The following is a 16,840-nucleotide window of genomic DNA, read 5'->3' on the forward strand; positions in this document are numbered from 1 at the left end:
CCTCTAAATTCTTTAACCTCACCTCTTCACTTTGTCTCTCCCAGTGGACCACCTCACCCTCCCATGTGAACGTGAGCTCACTGGATCTGGTTTTCACTCACCGCTGTGATATTTCTAATTTCTCCAATTCCCCTTTTCCCCTCTCTGACCACCACCTGCTCTCTTTCAACTTATCTATCACTGCTTCCCCATCTCTCCCTCATAAGGCTACTATCACTAAGTGTAACATTGACGCTATTGACACATCATCCCTATCCTCCGTTTGACTCACTTCTCTCTCCTCTTCTCTCTCTCACATGCCCTGAATAAGCCACATCCCTATACAATGCATCTCTTACTTCTGCCCTTGACTCTGTCGCTCCACCAAACACTATTCACCCTTACAGATCTATACCTCAACCCTGGCACACCAAATGCACCAGATATCTTCAAAAATGCTCACGTACTGCCGAGCGACAGTGGAGGAAATCATGCTCTAAAGCAGACTTTCTCCATTTCAAATGTATGCTCTCATCCTTCAGTACTGCGCTTTCCCTCACTAAACAATCACACTTCAAAATCCTCATCTCTACCCAGTCTTCCAACCCCCGGCGCCTCTTTGACACTGTTAACTCCCTCCTCTGCCCACCACCACCTCCTCTCCCTTCCTTATTGTCTGCTCTTGACTTTGCCACTTATTTCACATCCAAGATTGACTCCATACGTCAGGACATCACATCCCACCAGACCAGCAACCAGCCACCACCCATCCCTTGCCACCCCTCCCCATCCCTCTTACTAACTCTGACATCTTTGTCCCATGTATCTGGCGAGGAAGTCATGGCCCTCATCTGTTCCTACCATCCCCCACAACCTCCCCACTTGACCCTATCCCTTCCCACCTCCTCTGCTACCTCTCTCCTTCTGCCTGTTCCCATCTTGCCCACATTCTCAATCTCTCCCTCTCATCAGGCACTTTCCCCTCTGCCTTCAAGCATGCTCTTGTCTCCCCTATTTGTAAAAAAAAACCTACCCTTGATCCAAACACTCTCTCCAACTATCGATCCATCTCTCTCCTCCCTTTTGCCTCCAAACTTCTTGAGCATATTGTCTATAATCACCTCACTGCCTTTCTTTCCTCTCACTCACTACTTGACCCATTCCAGTCTGGTTTCCGTTCTCTCCACTCCACTGAAACTGCCCTAACAAAAGTCTGCAATGACCTCCATGCAGCCAAATCTCAGGGCCACTACTCTCTGCTTATTCTTCTTGACCTCTCTGCTGCTTTTGACACTGTGGATCACCCTCTCCTTCTGCAAATCCTTCACTCTCTTTGTCTGCGTGATACTGCCCTCTCCTGGCTGTCCTGCTACCTCTCTGATCATTCCTTCTCTGTCTCCTCTCATGATGCTACCTCCCCCCCACTTCCACTAACTGTTGGTGTCCCCCAAGGCTCTGTTCTTGGTCCTCTCCTTTTCTCTCTCTCTATACATCCTCTTTAGGTGAACTCATTAGTTCTTTTAACTTCCAATACCACCTCTATGCTGAAGACACTCAAATCTACCTCTCCTCCCCTGATCTCTCCATGGCTCTCCTCACTTGTACCTCCAAATGTCTTTCTGCTATCTCTTCCTGGATGTCCCAGCGCTTTCTTAAACTCAACTTGTCTAAGACTGAGCTGATCATCTTCCCACCCTCCCGCACAACCTCACCTCCCACAATCTCATTATTCATTGATGGCACGACTATCTCCTCTAGCCCCCCAAGTATTCTGTCTTGGCGTAATCCTTGACTCCTCCCTCTCCTTTAAACCACACATTCAGCTCCTCTCACAAACCTGTCATTTTCATCTCAAAACATTTCCAGGATCAGACCTTTTCTCACCCAGGATGCCACTAAGCTCATTATTCACTCACTGATTATTTCCAGACTAGGCTACTGTAATCTCCTCCTAACTAGCCTCCCTGACAATTACCTCTCTCCACTCCAATCTATCCTCAATGCTGCAGCCAGGCTCATCTTCCTCACCAAACGCACTACGTCTACCTCCCCTCTCCTACAGGCCCTTCACTGGCTTCCCTTCCCTTTCAGAATCCAATTCAAACTTCTCACACTCACTTACAAAGCACTCACCCACTCCTCTCCCATTTACATCTCTAACCTTATCTCCCTTTACTCTCCGACCCATCCTCTTTGCTCTGCTAATGCACGCCGACTCTCCTGTCTTCTGATTACTTCCTCCCACTCCTATCTCCAAGATTTTTCCCGTGCCGCTTCCTTTCTCTGGAATTCTTTGTCTCTCCCCCTCAGACTCTCCACCTCTCTACAAAACTTCAAACGGGCTCTTAAGACCCACTTCTTTACCAAACCCAGCCAAATCTCATCCTAACCCTCTGTCCCACATTATCTATGTACCCCATCTGTGTCACCCCTGTCTGTCTACCCCTCACCATAGAATGTAAGCTCTCACAAGTAGGGCCCTCTTCCCTCATCTGCTTATCCTTTTCTTACTTTAATAATCCTCAACTGCCCAAATCATGCAGTTTTTTGGCCACCTTGGAACTTATCTCTATGTCGTTTACTGGTCTAGTTATGCTTAGTTACCCTGTACTTGTCCTATATTGTCTTCAACTGTAAGTCACTGTTTTCCTGTTTTGATTATGTGCATATGTACTCTGTAATCGGGCGCTGTGGAACCCTTGTGGCGCCATATAAATAAAGGATAATAATAATAACAATCTCTGTTTGGCTTTCAAGACAGGCACATGTCACTAATGCACAATTAAATAATTCCATTAGCCCAATTGAACAAACAGTCATTCATGCATAACTTTCTTCCATCAATACAGGAGTTCTCTACAAATGTGAAAAGAGAAAATCAAATTATGGAATCTATGCTACATTTGTTAGAGGCCCAAACAACTGCCAATACCTGCTTCCAGGAAAACTGCATATGCACTTATGAGCCAAAAACAAATGACAATACCCACTGGCGTGCGCAGCACATTTTATTAGGGGGTGCACCGTCGGAGGGGTGTGTCTAGCACCACCTTTTGGGTGTGTCTAGCACCATCTATTGATGGTCAACGCATATAAAATATCAACCTTTGTACCAATCCTAATAAAGCAGATACATTGTCAGATGTTGTGGTGTGCACCAAACACCCCTGATGGCACTCATGCAATTACAGTGCTCCTCCTCAGCCTGGTCTGGCTCCCCCTCTCTTTCCCCTGCAAGCTGCAGCAGCTTACTTACAAGTCAGTCACTCACTGACCCTGACAGTCGCAGACTAGTTACTGCTGCTGCTGGAAAAACGAGTGACGTGTCAAAGCTGCTGCCGGCCATCTGCCAGTATTGAATTTGTCTTCCTAAGAGGAACGCTGGCTGCATGCTGCTCCTCATCAGTGGCTGGCGTTGGCATAGCATAGAAGGAGAGAGGCGGGCGTGTGACGGATGGACGTGCGAGCAGCATGACGTAATCACATCACATCACACTGTTTTTGTACATGGAGGTGGAGCTGGGAATTTGAAAGCCACAAAAAAGAAAGACAAATAATTCCAGCGCGTCTTAAAACTCCTAAAAATATATAATTATGGTCGTATATGTTAAGAAATAGCAGCTCTCAATTGGACAGTACTGATCTGTCCACAAATGCAGCAACAAGAATTGATAATATAATATACTATCAGAGAGCGCATATAACTGTGTAAATAACAAATTTATTTATATACAATAAAATAAACACATGCACAAAAAATATATAAATATATCAATTGATTAAAAAATCCCCCATGCTGCAGCGATTAGGTTTGGAAAAAACACTTGTGTATCCAGATTTAAAAGTTCAAGATGTGAAATACGGTCCTGAGAGAAAAAAAGTCCTGTGCAAAAGAACAGAGCTGATATCTATCGTTAGTGTCCAGCTGTGAGCATATGTGTGTGCTCAGAATAGACTCCAATGAGTCACTGGCTTTTGACTCCCGGTAATTGCTGCCAGCAGGCAGCCAAATTGTTTGAAGTGTTATGATTTTAAAGTCCGTAATTTGTGGATTTATAGGACCATACTCGCTGTGCTAATAGGGCCACTTTGCAGTGTTGTCCACTATACTCACGACCAAAAGCGTGCCTGTTGATAGTCCGTGGACGGCCCCCGTTTTGCAGTGTCAGTCACAGCCGAGTAGTAACACTTCTCCTTAATGCAGGATGCACCTGGGATTCTCTCAATGGTCTGTTTCCAAACAACCAAGATGATATTGGTAGGTATAAATCGCTGACAGGATAAGAGGACATCAGAATATAACCCCAGTCCTTACGCGTTTCTCCGCAATTATCCGTGTGCGGTTTCGTTAGAGGATAAAAAGGGGGCTATCTTGCTTGTTATTTAAATGCCAGGGGACCAATCACGTTGCAAATTGCCTCATTGTCACACCTGAATAATCATACAGTCTCACATGTGTTTAATGAATTACAACCATATAGTGACCAATATAACATTGCAGTATAAAGTAATTTTGCTATACAGCAATATAAATGTAAGTATGGTAATGAATAATAAATTACCTTTAAAATACCTAATTGACAGAAGACAGAGGTGATGGCATGCAATCACTAAATGTATACAGAAATAACAAGTCTACCAGAAACTATATCCTTTATAAAGCCTCTACTATAGGCTAGTGGTCTAATGCATGCACTAGCACACACAGGGTCCCAGGTTCAAATCCCGAACAGATCACAACCTCAGATAATAATTTTTATTTTTATATACATTATTATTTCTTTGAATATAATAATCTACAATTCCTATATATATATTACAACTAATAAAGATATATTTCAAGTGCATTATATCTAGAGAACAATAATGAAGAGAACCAAGTAAACCAAAAGCAGTGGTGATGACCCCCATTTATCTCCACACCTCTTGGTCCTATTAAATTACTTATAGTTTACTCAATAGCAGCATCTAATAGTCATTTTATTTTATTTTAATCATTATCATTAATGTCATTATTAAATTTAAACCCCTTTATGGAGCTCATTAGACATATAGATATTTTGTGAAGGATTAAAGGGAAGAAAACAAGGAAAGATGGGTACGGAGAGGAAAGGCATATGGTATATAAAGATGGCAACCAATTTATAGATAAACTCCTGGACTTTATCTGATGTTGTTGATCTCCATATTTTCATTTAAGCCGTCAGGAACCAAAGTTCCTAGATTAAAGATCCAGAATGCTTCTCTTGTACACAGCCTATTGAACCTGTCGCCTCCTCTAGGAGTAGGGGCCACAGATTCTATACCCTGTACTCTCAAAGAGTCAACATTTCCATCATGATGTTGAGTTACATGTCTCGACACACTGTGATAATTGTTCTTCTTTAAGACATTTCGTCTGTGTTCGAGAAACCTAATGTTGAGACTCCTAACCGTCCTCCCCACATATTGTTTTCCACATATACAACTAATCAAATAAATAACATAAGTCTGTTGGCAATTGATAAAGGTCTCAATTCCAAAGTCCAATTCGAATGCTGTTGATTTAAAGGAGACACTTCTATGAATTATGAATTTACAGGTGATACAATTAGTCTTACCACATCTAAAGCAACCTATACTTTGATTCAACCAGGTTTTTTTAACCAATGTTTGTGCATTGGCCTGAAAAAAACTAGGAGATAAGTGATTCTTCAAATTCTTAGCCTTTTGAAATACTACTCTGGCTGAATCTCCCAAACAGGGGTTGAGTATTTTGTCCAATTTCAAAAGTCCAAAATTCTTCTTTATAATTTTCTTAACATCCTCTGCATATGTGTTGTATTTAGTTATAAAAGGCATAATCAAATTATTGTCATATCTTTCATTTAGTATCCCTGATTTGGTAGTCGTAGAGAGGAGAGAACTCCTCTCCCTCATGGCCACCCTTTCCAAGGAATCATCTAGAAGTTTCTTAGGGTAACCTTGGTCAAGAAATGCACACGTGAGAGCATTTGATTGTTCTCGAAATGACTCTTCATCGGTGCAGTTCCGTTTCATCCTAAGATATTGTCCCGAGGGTATGTTCTCTTTCCATTTGCGGTGATGATAACTACCATAATTCAAAAAACTGTTACAGTCTACCTCTTTTTTGTAGGTTTTAGTGACTAATTTATTGTCCCTAACCGAGAGAGCAACATCGAGGTAATTAATGTGTGTAGAGTGACAAGAGTGACTAAACTTAAGCCCAAAAGTGTTGGAATTAAGATAAGAAAGAAAAGAAGACACACTAGAAGCCCCATCCCAAATAATAAATAGATCGTCAATGTACCGACCATTGAGCACCAAATTCGCGCCGAAGGGGCCCCCCCAAACATATTGCCCCTCAAAGAGCCCCATATATAGATTAGCAAAACTCGGCGCGAACTTGGTGCCCATGGCGGTACCGTGCACTTGAAGATAAAACTGTGAATTAAATAAAAAATAATTGTGTGATAAAATGAAATTCATGGATTCTAACACAAACCCCCGTCGCCTGGACGACAGCCCCACAACGGGTTCAAGATAGTGGCGACAGGCCTCAACCCCTCCTTGATGGGGGATGTTGGTGTAAAGCGACTCGACATCACAAGTCAAAAGTACATAGCTCTCTCGCCACTCAATACCACTCACTAGATGGAGAAAGTGAGTGGTGTCCCTGATGTATGACCGAAGTCCGACGACGTGGGGTTGTAAGTAGGAATCCACGAATGCAGATAGATTAGATGTGAGGGACCCAACACCAGAAATAATAGGACGCCCAGGAGGTGCTACCAAGGATTTATGGATTTTGGGGAGGTGATAGTATGTGGGGATAACTGGATAAGGGGTAAAAAGATATAAGTACTCATCCTTAGTAATTGCTCCCTCGGTTAGGGCTTGAAAGCCGGTGGCAGTGGCACCCTTGATTAACCCAGGCGTCCGGTCAGTAATGCAGTCCTGCAGGGTGCAGCGCAGAGGGGACAGTAATCAGCCTGCTCGGCAATTGCTGCATCAGGCATGTGAGATCAGGGTGCCAGACATTAGGGGGCGCCTGTGCACACCAGGCACCCCCCCTGCGCACACCTATGACAATACCCCGTTCCAGGAATATATAATAATATATAAATCCCAAATAAATGCCATTCGGGACTTAAATAGTCATGTTAACTTTGTAAACCAGGCACTTGCTCGTTTACCTGAGCCACAAGGCAGAACCACCACCAGCAGCCCAAGTTAGAATCCCTTGCCAGCTGCTACTCTACTTACAAAGCTGAAATTGTTATCCTGCACCAGATACATGATATTTAATATCTAATATAAATCGTTTAAAGAGAACCAGCTACTATTAATCCAAGGGACAATCCTATCAAGTCATAAACAGGCTGGAGGTGCTCCTGGAATTATGAGAAACTTACATGCATAAATGTTGTGGGGACTAGCCCCAAAGAAAATTCCTTTTTTAGAGCACTCTTTTGAAATAAATGATATATTTCAAAAGAGTGCTCCAAAAAAGGAATTTTCTTTGGGGCTAGTCCCCACAACATTTATGCAGCTGCTACTCCACCAAGGGGTGGGGCTTGCATCAGAGGTGGCTCTAGACACCGAAGCCCTGCTAAAAGCAAAGCTTAAAAAAAATAGTATTTTCCTAAAGTACAACCTGACTTCACAGAAAGGGTAGATGACAAGTGGAATAGCCTCCCATCAGAGGTGGTAGAGGCTAAGACAGTAGAGCTGTTTAAATAGGGACAGACATAAGGATATCCTTAAAAAGAAATAATCAAATAATGGCCCTCATTCCGAGTTGATCGCACGGTTGCTGTTTTTAGCTGCCATGCGATCAGATAGTCGCCGCCTATGGGGGAGTGTATTTTTGCATAGCAAGGCTTAGTTCACTTGTGCAGCCGAGCTATGCAAAAACATTTTGTGCAGTTTAGGAGTAGGCCTGGACTTACGTACCGACTGTGATCACTTCAGCCTGTCAGGTCCCGGAATTGGCGTCAGCCATCCACCCTCCAAACGCCTCGATGCGCCTGCGTTGGACTCACCACTCCCCGAAAACGGTCAGTTGACACCTGCATCCGCCTTCTGCCTGTCAATCTTCTTGCATTCACCACTGCACTTTCTTCGTACTTCTTGTTGTTGCCCAGCGACAGCCGTCGCCAGGTAATGATGCGTCTGCGCATAGCGGACGCAGCGCATGCGCAGTTCCAACCCGATCGCACGGCTGCGAAAAAGTGCAGCGTGCGATCGGGTCAGAATGACCCCCAATGTTTCAGGTAAAGATATGGTAAAAAGGGGCAGACTAGATGGGCCAAGTGGTTCTTATCTGCTATCAAATGTTCTGTTTCTATGTTACAAAACCTTTTGGTTACAACATTACTAATTTTTTTATTGTTAATTTTGCTTGTTTGGTAAAGAAATTGTTTAATATTGTTATGAGCACTATACAACTTTTGCCTCAAACCTCATTAGAAGGTGTGATCTAATCAAAATATTACACCATTTTTGTCTCTTTTTTTAGAGGTACAATTTGTTTAATTGTTTGTAAAGTGAATACCCATTGAATATAGCAAAGAAATCTACCAATCGAGTGGAGGATCGGGCGCTTCCAGGTGCTGTGTCTCTAATGCTGCTGCTATAACGTTTGGGGGTAGTCACGCCCCAACCATACACCAAAAGAAACCAAAAAGAAAGATAGCAGCGCTAATTGGAATATTATAAATCAATTCTAATAAGAAGGATTGAGTGAAAAACTTTTTTCAATTTAATAAAACATAGGTTTAGGCCTCATTAAAAATTGGATACAAAATCCAAATACAATTTATGACAATAAAAACTACAATTGTGGGTCAATTATTCATAACTGCCTATCACATTAGCATCCGTTCCTATTATTAAACCTGGAACATATACCAGATGGAGACAGACTGACAGCGCAGTCACACCAGTGCACTTTACCCAAAGACCGCTAGAGGTGTAGTCCCTTAAGAGTGTCTCTGATGATTTGCTCAGAACCAGCCAGGTTCGGGATCCTCATTTAACACGGTGTCCTCTGTATAGAGATGGGGTTGATGGTGTTTCCAGTCATAAGATGTTTGTCTCATTTTTTCTGCAGATGGTAAAGTCCAGTATTTGGTCCGGATGTGATGCGGCAGTAAAACTTATATAATTGTTGACCCAAATAGCCTCCTGCTGACGCGTTTCGCTGCAGTGCCTGCAGCGAAACGCGTCAGGAGGAGGCTATTTGGGTCAACAATTATACTGCCGCATCACATCCGGACCAAATACTGGACTTTACCATCTGCAGAAAAAACGAGACAAACATCTTATGACTGGAAACACCATCAACCCCATCTCTATACAGAGGACACCGTGTTAAATGAGGATCCCGAACCTGGCTGGTACTGAGCAAATCATCAGAGACACTCTTAAGGGACTACACCTCTAGCGGTCTTTGGGTAAAGTGCACTGGTGTGACTGCGCTGTCAGTCTGTCTCCATCTGGTATATGTTCCAGGTTTAATAATAGGAACGGATGCTAATGTGATAGGCAGTTATGAATAATTGACCCACAATTGTTGTTTTTATTGTCATAAATTGTATTTGGATTTTGTATCCAATTTTTAATGAGGCCTAAACCTATGTTTTATTAAATTGAAAAAAGTTTTTCACTCAATCCTTCTTATTAGAATTGATTTATAATATTCCAATTAGCGCTGCTATCTTTCTTTTTGGTACCCATTGAATATATAATGGATAATGAAATAAAGGAATTGTAGTTAGGACATCATGATTCACAAGTACTGTACACATGTTTAAGGCATGGTTTAATTAAGAAAATCATTTATATAGACTAAAATCAAAGGCAATATAAAGATAATAGTGTTTAACATGTATGCTTTACAATCATAAGTGTCTTTGGTTTTAAAACATATATTTTTCCCTATTTTCAAGGGAAGGCAGTTACGTGACCGGCGGTCAGGAAACCGCCGGTCACAATACCGTAGCCAGAATCCCGCCCCATCAAAGTCCTGACAGTCGGCATGCCGACTAACAGGGATTATTGGACTATTCCTACTTGTGGGTGTCCACGACACCCATAGAGTGGAGATATAAGCTGTGGCAAGCGCAGCAGCTCGCCACCGAGCCTGCAGCGTTGGAAGAGCAGCAAGCCCGCAAGGGGCTTCATTCCACTCGCACCCCCCTACCCCTGACAGGCATCTGCAAGCCGGGATTCTGGCATCAGTATTTTGACTGACGGTCTCCTGACCGCCGTTCATGCATATACAACCCATTTTCAATCATATACTTTAAAATCCTTCAATACTTTAAAAAATGCACCAATGCTACCATATTAATACAGTATTTTAAGTTGATAATTTGGGACACTGTTTACAAACATCTTAGTTACTATTACTACACAAGCATGTTCACTTTTTTTTTTTTACGAAGGTAAAACTAGTAATGTAGTGTATTATACTTACAGGTGAAATAGCTGTTAATCAATGATTACCTGACCTGCCTCCTACTTTCTGTGCTCACAGAGTCACCAGATGTAACAAATACACCTGCCTGCATAATCTGGCAGGGGAGGTTGTTGCACACATAGATTATGTAGTAGACAGCAGAAGAGCACAATGTCGGAAACTGGTCAGCAAAATGTTACCATAATGGATAAGGCTTCTGAACCTATATTTTAATAGCCAAAACATGCATTCTATTACTGATCTAGTGGTCTTATGTGCATTATTATACCTAGTTTCTGCAGGTGTATCCAGAAAGAATAAAGAGTCAGAAGCCAGGAGAAACAGCCATAACCAAAATCACATGCAAAGGCGGGCTCGCATACCCAGACAGAGACGCTCTAATATGCCATGAATGGGAGAGCATCTCTGTGCACTCCCGGCATGGCAAGGCAGACGGATCGTCTAGTCACGCCGGGAGTGCTTGTTTGCGATAGAGCCGCCTCAGATGAGCGCAGCTCCATCTGTATCCACCATAACCCTGTATATCCTTATCCATTAGGAATTTATCTAGCCCATTCTTAAAAGTAATGACCGAGTCCACCATTACTACTCTCTCAGGCAGGGAATTCCAAATATGTATTTTCCTTACTGTGAAGAAACCTTTTCGTCTCTGTGGAGTCTCCTCAGTGGGAGTTGAGTTGTCTAATATTGTGCAGTTAAATCTTGTGTAAGAAGAACAGGAATATTGGCAGTGGAAATATTATGGTTTGGAATGTAATTTCTGTATGTTGTTGCAGACAATTACGTGATAGATGATTAGTGTAGTCTTGCCTATAGGTGATGGAAATCTGGAGAAAACAGCATCCAACAAACCTCTCTGGGATTTGTCCGTATAGCTGTTTCAACATATTGGAGGGTTTTAATAATCTGTGAGCACTACTATGGCACATTTAACACCCTCTGGCCATTATCTCCACTCTTCAAATGACCACTTGATGGTCATTAACTCTCTGTTGCCCACATCACAATTTGGGATCCGGTCAGGATACTGGCATTTGGGTCCTGGCAGTCGGAATACCGACATTGCTCAGAAATACTGGCACCGGGATCCACCGTGGATTCCAATGCCGGTGCCAGAATATCCCTAACACTTGGATCCCAAATGAATGACTACTGACACTGCTCAGAGGTAAGCCATGGGGGGAGAGGGGGTTAGGTTTAGGCTGCAGGGGGAGGGTAAGACTTAGGCTGTGGGGTGGGAGGTTTAGGGTTAGGCTGCGTGAAGGGTGGATTAGGGTTAGGCTGTGGGGAGCGCTGGTTAGGGTTAGGCTGTGGGGGAAGGAGGGTTAGGTTTAGGCTGTGGGGAGGGAGGGAGGGTTAGGGAGGTTAGGGATTCGGTTTAGCATACTTACCTGCTATATGTCGGGTTCCTGAGCGGCAGGATGCTGATGTCTGTATTTTGACTGCCAGCATCCCAAGCACCGGGATCCCTATACCATGCCCACAGTTCATCTCTACAGAAGTACATTTCAATGAATGAGAGTACAAGGGTGAAGTAATTTAACTTTTGGTTTACTCAAGATAAAATGACTCCAGCCCCTCCATCAGAGATATCAACTTCAATCACGAAGTATTGATCTAGGTTAGGATTGCAGATTACAGCTACTATGCAGAGTGTTCTTCTGATAATTACAAAATCTCTGAGTCAACTGCAGGTCATAGCAGTGAGAGGTGCGGCTGTGATGGAGAAGATATTATCATTAGTATCAGCACCAGCCCAATGCAAAAGATCTACCAGAAACAGGCATCTTTTCTCTATAAGCACCCCGCAAACTAGCACAACAGCCTGGCTACATACCCATGACATTCCCATGACTTTCACATGAAGCAGATCTTTTCCAGTAGCCAGCCAGTTGCCAGACAGAAATACTACTGGTCAACAGCGCAGTTACCCTGAGGGCGCACGGCCAGTGGCTTGTAATGAGTCAAATTGACTCATTACACGCCACCTGTTGTGTGCCGTGTGCCACGCTGGAGGAGAGCATCAGCGCCGGAGGCAGGGAAGGAGGAGGAGGGAGGGGGACTGGAGCAACAGCAGCGCTATGTCATTGGTAGTAGTGCTGCTGCAGCAGTCCTCTCTCCTTCCTTATTGGCTGCCCGGCGCTGCTGTGAATGCTGGGATGCGGTTCCTTCATCCCAGCATTCTCAGCGGCGGCCAGCCAATGCGGAAGGAGAGGGGGCTGCTGCAGTGGCGCCTCTACCAATTACATAGCGCTGCTGCGGCTCCAGTCCCTCTTCCTCCTCCTCCTTCCCCGCTGCCCGGGATCTGATCATCTGCCTGCACGAGGAGCCTGACTGCCAGCGGCGAGAGATGGTAAGTATCTCTTTCTCTCTCTCTCTTTCTTTCTCGCTCTCTCTTTCTCTCTCTCTCTCTCTTGTGTCTGCCGCAATGTGTAAAAAGGGGGACACTGGCAGCCGTAATGTGTAAAAAGGGGGACACCAGCTGCCGTAATGTGTAATAAGGGGGACGCTGTCTGCCGTAATGTGTAAAAAGGGGGACACTGTATGCCGTAATGTGTAATAAGGGGGACACTGCCTGCCGTAATGTGTAAAAAGGGGGAAGCTATCTGCCATAATGTGGAAAAAGGCACGCTGTCTGCCGTAATGTGTAAAAAGGGGGACACTGTCTGCCGTAATGTGTAAAAGGGGGACGCTGTCTGCCGTAATGTGTAAAAAGGGGGATGCTGTCTGCCGTAATGTGTAAAAAGGGGGACTCTGTCTGCCATAATGTGTAATAAGGGGGATGCTGCCTGCCGTAATGTGTAAAAAGGGGGATGCTGTCTGCCGTAATGTGTAAAAAGGCATGCTGTCTGCCGTAATGTGTAAAAAGGCATGCTGTCTGCCGTAATGTGTAAAAAGGCATGCTGTCTGCCGTAATATGGAAAAAGGGGGACGCTGGCTGCCGTAATGTGTAAAAAGGGGGCGCTGACTGCCGTAATGTGTAAAAAGGGGGACGCTGTCTGCTGTAATGTGTAAAAAGGGACACTGTATGCCATAATGTGTAATAAGGGGGACACTGCCTGCTGCAATGTGTAAAAATGGGGATGCTGTCTGCTGTAATGTGTAAAAAGGCACGCTGTATGCCGTAATGTGTAAAAAGGGGATGCTGGCTGCCGTAATGTGTAAAAAGGGGGGCGCTGTCTGCCATAATGTGTAAAAAGGGGACGCTGTCTGCCGTAATGTGTAAAAAGGGGGACGCTGTCTGCCGTAATGTGTAATAAGAGGGACGCTGCCTGCCGTAATGTGTAAAAAGGGGGACACTGTCTGCCGTAATGTGTAAAAAGGCACGCTGTCTGCTGTAATGTGTAAAAAGGGGGATGCTGTCTGCCGTAATGTGTAAAAAGGGGTACACTGTATGCCGTAATGTGTAATAAGGGGGACACTGCCTGCCGTAATGTGTAAAAAGGGGGAAGCTGTCTGCCGTAATGTGGAAAAAGGCACGCTGTCTGCCGTAATGTGTAAAAAGGGGGACGCTGGCTGCCATAATGTGTAAAAAGGGGACGCTGTCTGCCGTAATGTGTAAAAAGGGGGATGCTGTCTGCTGTAATGTGTAAAAAGGGGGACTCTGTCTGCCATAATGTGTAATAAGGGGGATGCTGTCTGCCATGTGTAAAAAGGGGAACACTGTCTGCCGTAATGTGTAATAAGGGGGACACTGCCTGCCGTAATGTGTAAAAAGGGGGACGCTGTCTGCCGTAATGTGTAAAAAGGCATGCTGTCTGCCGTAATGTGTAATAAGGGGGATGCTGTATGCTGTAATGTGTAATAAGGGGGACGCTGCCTGCCGTAATGTGTAAAAAGGCATGCTGTCTGCCGTAATGTGTAAAAAGGCATGCTGTCTGCCGTAATATGGAAAAAGGGGGATGTTGGCTGCCGTAATGTGTAAAAAGGGGATGCTGTCTATCGTAATGTGTAAAAAGGGGGATGCTGTCTGCCATAATGTGTAAAAAGGGGGACACTGGCTGACATAATGTGTAATAAAGGGGATGCTGTCTGCTGTAATGTGTAAAAAGGCACGCTGTCTGCCGTAATGTGGAAAAAGGGGAACGCTGGCTGCCGTAATGTGTAAAAAGGCACGCTGTCTGCCGTAATGTGTAAAAAGGGGGACGCTGTCTGCCATAATGTGTAAAAAGGGATGCTGTCTGCCGTAATGTGTAAAAAGGGTTCGCTGTCTGCCATAATGTGTAAAAGGGGCTCTACCTGGTGTAGTGGCGCTACTGTGCAGCGTAATTTGAATAATGAAGACTACTATGCACCATAATATGAATTGGCATTATTTTGTGGGCACGCCCCTTCCCCATGAAGCCACGTCCCTATATATTTTACAAGCGCCTGGGGCGCGCACTGACCCTATCTTACGTTGGGGGGGCGCCAATGCCATTTCTTGCACACAGCGCTAAAATACCTAGTTACGGCACTGCTACTGGTAGCATTCAATGTGCTGGGGGAAACAAAATGCTTAGAAATACCCATCCCTTTTCAAGCACCTGAGTGATATCACTAAGCTAACTGAGCATCTGCAACTATATATGCCACACAGAAATAATACCCATTTCATGGATGGTAAGATCCGTCCACGGCTCCATGCCAGTATCCTCTGTCAAAGTGTGTATATGTGGGGCTGCACATGAGCAGTCTGCAATTGCTTTATGTAGCGCAGCAGACTGCTGGTAATTGCAAGAAGCGTCCAGAGCTGAATCAGGCCTTTAATATCAATTTACATGAAAGCCACAATTAGATCTACAGTACATACCAAGGAAAGATGCAACTTACTGCTAACATAAACAGCACATAAAATCTATTTCTTTTTATTTCCTTATTTCCATGTAAAGTGGCTAAACATGACTAAAGCAATGGCCATCAGTGGTGCCAAGAGGGAGGGGAGCAGGTACTAATTACCTGGGTTCAAGATTCTGGAGGTGTCTGTGTCTGCTCCCCCCCCCCCCCCTCCCTTCCAAGTATGCCTATATTGAAGGCCGACCCCCTCTTCCCAGTGATATCTTCAGGTAGATGGCACATGCTCCATCTTCCCAAATATCACTGGGAAGATGGCACTGGCAAGGAGGAGGGACCCGCTTCTCATAAGCAAGGTAGGAAGCAGATGCCCTTCCCTGCACCCCCTCCTGCCCCTCCCCCCTGCATTAGAATGGTACCCCCTGCAGAGCATGCAGGTCTCTCTATGCCCCTGCTGGCCACGCTGCAAAAAAATGCTCCTCAGTAGGGGGTGAGAAGAAATGTCTCTCCTCACGGCACTCGTGAACTCCAAATGGTGCAACAACTGAATTCCTCTGCCGGGCACCATCTAGTGGCCAAAACAATTGAATCGCACTCACGTTGTCTCACACCATCCATCTGACATCTTCCACCAGTTTTTTTTTTATGGGCAAGCAGTCAATGCTGAGAGAATAGAAGTGGGACAATGAGTGGAATGTTGATATGAAGGCATTTGTTTACTGCATTGTTAGCTCACTAGGAAATATGCTTATCTTAATACAGTACTAAGTAATATAAATGTTTATATATGCAACAAAAGGAGCATCTGTCTGTAAAAGCAATAATTATTTTAACATGGTATCATGTATATAAAATGTGTATGAGACTAGAAGCTTGAAGCCATATATAATGTACTGTATTGCAAATCTCTATGCAATTATTGAAAAAGTTAGTTGTTTTTTTTTAACCAGACACCTGTTTACTGACATTAAATCTAAAGAGTGACACTTAATATTTGCTATGTGTTCAAAATATCTCCAAACACTTCTGGTATCACACTAAAAAAAGCAAGTGCAGTCATCACTACTGAATTATGGTTTAATGAAATCATCAGGTTTTTAAATGTGAGCCAAGAGTGACCACAAAATATTCCACCCATTCCTTAACACTCATTTGGTCTTTCTCTTCATATTTCTTCCTTTCATCTCCCAAAGTAAATTACTTTCTGTAAAACTGAAATCTTTCTGATATTAGGTATACTGTACTTCACCAAATGTAAGGAAAGTTTATTGCGCTCTACTGATCTCTACATTAAAACAGAGCGGTGAGATTAACATTTTATTGATAATAAAGAGAGCACCTAGGAAATGTCAGAAATGTAGGCATAAAGCAAAGCATACAGTTACTATACAAAATAAGGAATTTCACTTTCTAAATTATAAATTTGGCTGAAACGTTGTATGTAAGAAAGACAATACTGGAATGCCTAAACTATAGTGGATTAAAATTCTAAATGCAAATATCCATACATAATATATAATCTATAGTGTCAAACTTTATTTTAACATCCTAAAGAGTGAGTGTATTGTAAATAATTGAAGTTACTATTTTAGTTTTACATAA

The sequence above is a fragment of the Pseudophryne corroboree genome, chromosome 9 (assembly GCF_028390025.1).
Source record: "Pseudophryne corroboree isolate aPseCor3 chromosome 9, aPseCor3.hap2, whole genome shotgun sequence".
NCBI classification, from domain to species: Eukaryota; Metazoa; Chordata; class Amphibia; order Anura; family Myobatrachidae; genus Pseudophryne; species Pseudophryne corroboree.